The sequence below is a fragment of the Ranitomeya imitator genome, chromosome 2, assembly GCF_032444005.1.
Source record: "Ranitomeya imitator isolate aRanImi1 chromosome 2, aRanImi1.pri, whole genome shotgun sequence".
Lineage (NCBI taxonomy): Eukaryota > Metazoa > Chordata > Amphibia > Anura > Dendrobatidae > Ranitomeya > Ranitomeya imitator.
Genome location: NC_091283.1, coordinates 573219842 through 573227341, shown reverse-complemented (window position 1 = coordinate 573227341; position 7500 = coordinate 573219842).

Sequence of the window (7500 nt, the reverse complement as noted above, 5' to 3'; positions counted from 1 at the left end):
ACCACGTGCAGCTCCACAGGGTCGGTGGTCGACGGAAGCCCGGCTAGCTCAGTCGGTATAGCATGAGACTCTTAATCTCAGGGTCGTGGGTTCGAGCCCCACGTTGGGCGGTTTCTTATTGCCTCCTTTTACTGCTTGTGCTAACTCCTGTCAACCCAGATGGCCCCTTGTGAAATGCCCCTTCTGCTGCAAAACATGAGAAACTGCCTAGTCCTGGATGATGAAGGGAAGGCCCAAAAGGATGGGGAGCCAAAGAAGAGCAGCGTGAGCCCTGTGGTTTTTGAAAGTGTCTGCAGAGTCAATGATGAAACGAGGTTGTCACGATATGGTATGAAATATCATATAAGTTTAGTTGCTCTTCAGCTCATAAGGTGGGCTAAACCCCCCCTTCCCTAGCTGACTCTACTTGTTTCTCTCTGGGCTACAGACTGTATGCTAGAAGGGGGTTTTATTGCCTTGGGTCGTAAATTCCAGGCTCAGAGGAAAGTCCCTCACCCATCCCACCTTCACCAGTCAGAACTGGAAAAATGGCTCCAAAAATTCATGAAAGATTCTTTGTTTAGTTTTTGTTAGATATTAGGCAACGATTTAAGCTAGAAATACGAAAATATATATTTTTATTCTCACTCGGTGTATCTACACAATCCGCGAAACACGAGCTTCTAACTCCATCTGGTAAAGAAGTAGGGATTTCTCTGGAAATATGTATCCCAGATAGGACATATTTGATCTCATTAGAATGCCCACGTTAATCTGAGATGAATGATGAGTTTGGTAGAACTATGGCATGTTTTGTAGTGAAGTTATAGAAATTAGAAAGAATAGTTTAAAGTTTAGGCAGAATGTAGAGAGAGGAGGGTCTGGATAAGCCAGCCCTTCTGTGATGTCAAAGCCGGAAGGTATTAAGTTGTCGCAGGCTGCCCAGCTGAGTCTCTCTGCTAGATCTCTTCCTGACTGCTTGTCTCCTGAAGCCAGCAGCACGTCCAAATGAGCTGGGACATATGGAAAAACTCCACTAGCCTGGATTCTTGTCATGCTTTTAACATGTGAGTGTTATCTGTTCTCTTTTATTCCCTTTATGTTATAATTACCCATGTACATATTTGCAATTGTCTCATTGGTAACTTTTTTATAAAATATTTTTGATAACGCATTGCCTAATTTTTAATGGGATATACTATTATATGTTAGTTCTTCTCCATGCTCTAAAAACCGTACCCTAAGTCTTCTGAAGGGAAAACGCTACTGTTACTGTTGTGTTGGGTTAGCTTCGGACCCGTTTAATCGAAGCTGGTGGCAGCGAAAGTGCGCTGACTGTTGGATTATGCTGAAGCAACTGCGGGTTTGATAATTATTGTTCCTGCCTGAGTGGGAGTAGTTTACCGCGTCGCTGCAGCGTGCCCAATAGCCAGTACATAGCAGGCAGCCTTCCTGGCGACTAATTACCCAGGGTGCAGTACCTAATCTGACCTGAAAGTAAGGGGGCGCCAGAGAGCTGCAAGTGTTAAGTGGAACTGTAAGCGGGATATACATAAATCCCTGCAGTTTGTGGTATATTGAAAGCAGTGGGATACCTAGAATAAGCCCCTGCTGTAAGCAAGAGGCCAATAGCCTTGTGTGTGGTTTTTCATCACATCGTGGAGTGGAGGGATAACTAAGATAAGCCCCCCTGCACATGTGATAGCCGTCTGTTGGCCTGAAGTCACCTCAATCCGTGACGTAGGGGTGACGGTCACGGTGGGAATCCTGACCCAGTGTTGACAGCGGTCAGGGGAATCGTGACAATTGGTGGCAAGGCGGTGGGATATCTTAGAGCATTAGTGATTTGGTTTGAGTAATCATTCCTCTCACTAAAAACTTGCAGAAAGTTCTTGCGAGGACTCTGCGCAAATAAGTTTGGAGAACGAACTCAGTGCTTTTTAGTTGTGAGACAATTGCGTACTGGTAATTATCCCCTCCCTTTCTCTTCGTTTTTCTATCCTATCTTTTATTTGGCAACCATGGCTGCGAAAGGGGAAGCCTGGTACAACCAGCAGAAGAAGGACTCTCTTGCTGGGATATGCACGTACCATGGCCTGAACCCCCAGGGTAAGACCAAGACTCAAATGGTCGCTGAACTGGTGCAATTTGAAGCAGACCAAGCCAGGTCACAGAGCCCAGAGGCCGCAGAAGCCGGCACAAGTGAATATGGTGCTGCAGCAGAGGCCCAGCCACTGAATACGGGCCCTACTGGCAACCAGGGGGGCGCAGACCAACTCCTGCAGCTGGCTCTGCATCAAGGCTCCGCAGATGACCTAGAGAGACGTCTGCAGCTGATCCAGCAATACCAGCGAGCCGAGCGGGAGGCTGAGAGAGCCGAGCGCCAAGCCCAGCGAGAACATGAACTGGAGATGCTCAGGCAGGGGGGGATGCCCTCCACCACCCAGAGACGTGAGCACAGCAGCGCTCAGATACCTAAGCCCCGGCCCGATCACTTTCCTGTTATAGAGAAGGACGGGGACTTGGACACTTTTCTGCGGGCCTTTGAGAAAGCCTGCAGACAGTACCGGCTGCCTACAGATGAATGGGCACGATACCTGACACCAGGGCTGAGAGGTAAAGCTCTGGAGGCGTTTGCTGCCCTCCCTCAAGAACAAGATGGAGACTATGAGGCCATCAAGCAGGCTCTGATAGCCAAGTACCAGCTTACACCCGAGGTGTACCGTAGAAAGTTCCGGACCCTCCAACGTGGCCCACACGACAGTTACAGTGATGTGGTGCATGGACTGGGGACCCACTTTGACCAGTGGACCCAAGGACTGTCAGTGACCACCTTTGCACAGCTGCGAGACCTGATGATCAAAGACCAGTTCTTTCATCTTTGCCCAGCTGAGGTGCGACAGTTCGTGATGGACAGAGAACCCAAAGACGTGACGAAAGCAGCGCAGATTGCCGATGCCTATGAGGCCAACCGTAGATCGGAAGTGCGGAAGCCAGTCACCACCAGCTGGAGAGGGGGTAAGCCTGCAACCAACGCCAGTACCCCTGCCAGCCAACACACCAGAGGTCCTGTCCCCGTGGCCAACAGCACCAGACCGACCACCGAACCTCGCACGTGTTACACCTGCCATCAGACTGGTCATATCAGTCCCTCCTGCCCAACCAAGCAGGAGAACACCCCAGCCAAGTCCCCAGGGCCTAATGCAGCAGTTCTTTTGGTGGGTGGTGTGGTTGGGAGGGTGTGTGACAACGTACAGCACGTCACTGTGTGAGGCCATGTTGCTACAGGCCTCAAGGACACCGGGGCTGAACGAACCCTCATCCCACCCGAACTGGCGGCCCCTGAAGAAATCATTCCGGGGAAAACCCTAACTGTCACTGGGATTAGGGGCATCAGCTGTCCCTTACCGATGGCCCGAGTTTTTATTGATTGGGGTGCTGGGAGCGGGGTGAAGGAAGTGGGGCTGTCTGATAATTTGCCCACTGATGTTTTGTTGGGGACTGATTTTGGGAGGATGTTTGCATACTATGTTCCTGACACCCCTCCCCAATCTACTAATAAGGGTAACGTTAACCCTGATGATGATGATGATGGGAAATCGCATGCGTTACCTGACCATGCTTTATCTTGTAATGATGCATCTATTAACCATTTTTTTCCTAGGATTGATGGCGAAAATGTTGTACCTGTGCCAACTGAACCTGATAATGATTTTTCTGTGAAGGTTAATGTGTCCATAGGTACAGGCGTGCCCAGCCACGTCGCTCTGCGGAGTGAGACGGCTGAGGAACCCCTAACAGGGGCAAGTGTCGGTGCTACAGGAAATGGGGAGAAGCATGGGAACCGTGAGAAAAGTGATGCCATGAAATTGACCGGTGCCACCGAGGAAGGTAACTGGCCCATAAGTAGCACTGCCCCTGGAGTGTTGGGGGTGGATGGGGAGGTAGAGCCCATAGCAGCGCCGGCTGATGGGACTGTAGAAATCCCCGGGGAGACAGCCTACGTAGCTGCTGTCACCCGCAGTCAGAGTGCCCGGAACGCAGATGACTGTCAGCCTTCCGGACCCTCCTCAGTCATCACTGTGACTGAACCAGAGGTGGACCCAGAGCAGGTCCAAAAGGGTTCCCGTGGGGAAGGGACCCTGACATCGCTTTTGGCTTCCCCTAGCCAGGAGTTTCAGGCCGCTCTGCACACAGATGCGAGCCTAGAGAGTTTGAGACAACTTGCCGGGACGCACTTCTCCGAGGCTGATAAGGAGAAGGTGTTCTGGGAACGAGGAAGGTTGTACCGGGAGATAGTACCCGGAGAATCACAAAAGGAGTGGTTGAGGGAAAGACAGCTGGTCGTCCCGCAGCAATTCCGGGGTGAGTTGTTTCGGATTGCCCATGAGATCCCGCTAGCTGGACACTTGGGGATCAGCAAAACTAAGGCCCGGCTGTCTCAACACTTCTATTGGCCTAAGATGGGGACAGATGTGTCAAACTACTGCCGCTCCTGTGTCACCTGTCAAAGGGTGGGGAAAGCGGGGCCTGCTCTTAAGGCTCCCCTGATCCCTTTACCAGTGATAGAGGAGCATTTCCAGAGGATCGCGGTGGACATTGTGGGCCCGCTGGCCGTCCCCAGCAGCTCTGGAAAGCAATACATCCTTACTGTGGTAGACTATGCTACCCGGTACCCAGAGGCAGTAGCTCTGTCGTCAACTAGGGCAGATAAGGTGGCGGATGCCCTGTTGGCTATCTTTTCACGTGTAGGGTTTCCCAGGGAAATGCTTACTGATCAAGGGACCCAATTTATGTCTCGCCTAATGGAGGCTCTCTGTAAGAGAATGCAGGTGAAGCACCTGGTATCGAGTGCGTATCACCCACAGACCAATGGCTTGTGTGAACGCTTCAATGGTACCCTCAAACAGATGCTACGCATTCTGGTTGAGACTCAAGGGTGCGACTGGGAGCGGTACCTCCCACACCTGCTGTTCGCTTACCGAGAGGTTCCGCAGCCCTCGACGGGGTTCTCACCCTTCGAGCTCCTGTACGGCAGGCGAGTCCGGGGACCCCTTGGGTTGGTAAGAGAATTCTGGGAAGAGGAGCCGAACCCTTCTGAAGTGTCCATAGTGGAGTATGTCATGCGCTTCCGTGACAAGATGCAGACCTTGACGCAGTTGGTGCATGACAACATGACGCAGGCTCAGGCTGATCAGAAGCTCTGGTACGACCAGAACGCCCGGGAGCGGACCTACCACGTGGGTCAAAAGGTGTGGGTGCTGGTCCCCGTACCAATGGATAAGCTTCAGGCAGCCTGGGAGGGCCCGTACGTCGTCCACCAACAGCTCAACCCGGTCACTTACGTGGTCACGCTTGACCACGCTCGGGGTAGGCGAAAGGCCTTTCACGTCAACATGATGAAGGCTCATCACGAACGTGAACCTTTCGTCCTACCGGTCTGCAGCTTGCCCGAAGACGGTGAGGAAGACACCCTCCTGGACATGCTGGCCCAAGCCAAGGCCAATGGGTCCATCGAGGACGTGGAGGTAAGCGCCTCGTTAACGGAACCCGAGCGGTTGCAGTTGCAAACCACACTGGAACCCTTCCGGGTCGTGTTCTCCAACCGACCTGGGAGGACTGAGTTAGCCGTCCACGAGGTGGACACCGGGAATCACGCCCCACTACGGCGAACACCCTATCGAATCTCTGACCAGGTGCAGCAGATTATGCGCCAAGAGATCGATTAGATGTTACAGCTGGGGGTGATTCGACGGTCAAAGAGCGCATGGGCATCATCTGTAGTTCTCGTGCCAAAGAAGGACCGGACCACCCGGTTCTGCGTGGACTACAGGGGGCTCAACGCCATCACAGTCTCGGATGCGCACCCAATGCCGCGCATCGAGGAGCTGCTTGAGAAGTTAGCTGGCGCAGATTACCTAACAATAATGGATCTGAGTCGAGGATACTGGCAGATTCCCCTGAGCCCCGAGGCGCAGGAGAAGTCCGCCTTTATCACACCCTTTGGACTGTACGAGTCCACGGTCATGCCCTTCGGCATGAAGAATGCCCCTGCCACTTTCCAGCGGATGGTCAACCTCCTGCTTCAGGGACTGGAGACGTACGCCGTGGCGTACTTGGATGACATTGCCATCTTCAGTTCCTCCTGGGAGGAACACCTGCAGCATCTCGAGGAGGTGCTCAGGCGAATTCACCAAGCAGGACTGACTATCAAGCCGGGAAAGTGTGAGATGGGCATGAGGGAGGTTCACTACCTGGGGCACCGGGTAGGCGGGAACACCCTGAAGCCAGAGCCTGACAAAGTGGGAGTGATCGTGAACTGGCCCAATCCCGTGACCAAGAAACAGGTGATGTCCTTCTTAGGCACTGCAGGGTACTATAGGCGCTTTGTAAAGCACTATAGTAGCCTGGCAAAACCTTTGACGGACCTCACCAGGAAGAAGCTACCCCACATCGTCAACTGGACAGATGGCTGTGAGGGGGCCTTCCAGGCGTTGAAAACCGCACTGTGCAACGCCCCTGTGTTGAAAGCAGTCAACAGCAGTCGACCGTACTTGGTGCAGACCGACGCCAGCGAGTTTGGCCTTGGTGCTGTGCTCAGCCAGGTTGACTCGGAGGACCAAGAGCACCCCGTGTTATACCTGAGCCGGAAACTTTTGCCGAGGGAAGTGGCCTACTCCACCATCGAGAAGGAGTGCCTGGCCATAGTCTGGGCCCTGCAGCGCTTGCAGCCCTACTTGTACGGTCGCCCCTTCACTGTGGTGACCGACCACAACCCTCTGCGCTGGCTAAACGCCATGTGTGGAACCAACGGCAGGTTGCTACGCTGGAGCCTTGCCCTTCAGCAGTTTGACTTCACCATTGAACATAAAACGGGCAAAGAGCATGGGAATTTAGATGGACTCTCCCGCCAGGGTGAACCTACTGAGGTGCCCATAGAGGCATACCGTGGGGTACTGCCTCCCTAGCACACACCAAAAGGGGGAGGTGTCACGATATGGTATGAAATATCATATAAGTTTAGTTGCTCTTCAGCTCATAAGGTGGGCTAAACCCCCCCTTCCCTAGCTGACTCTACTTGTTTCTCTCTGGGCTACAGACTGTATGCTAGAAGGGGGTTTTATTGCCTTGGGTCGTAAATTCCAGGCTCAGAGGAAAGTCCCTCACCCCTCCCACCTTCACCAGTCAGAACTGGAAAAATTGCTCCAAAAATTCATGAAAGATTCTTTGTTTAGTTTTTGTTCGATATTAGGCAAACGATTTAAGCTAGAAATACGAAAATATATATTTTTATTCTCACTCGGTGTATCTACACAACCCGCGAAACACGAGCTTCTAACTCCATCTGGTAAAGAAGTAGGGATTTCTCTGGAAATATGTATCCCAGATAGGACATATTTGATCTCATTAGAATGCCCACGTTAATCTGAGATGAATGATGAGTTTGCTAGAACTATGGCGTGTTTTGTAGTGAAGTTATAGAAATTAGAAAGAATAGTTTAAAGTTTAGGCAGAATGTAG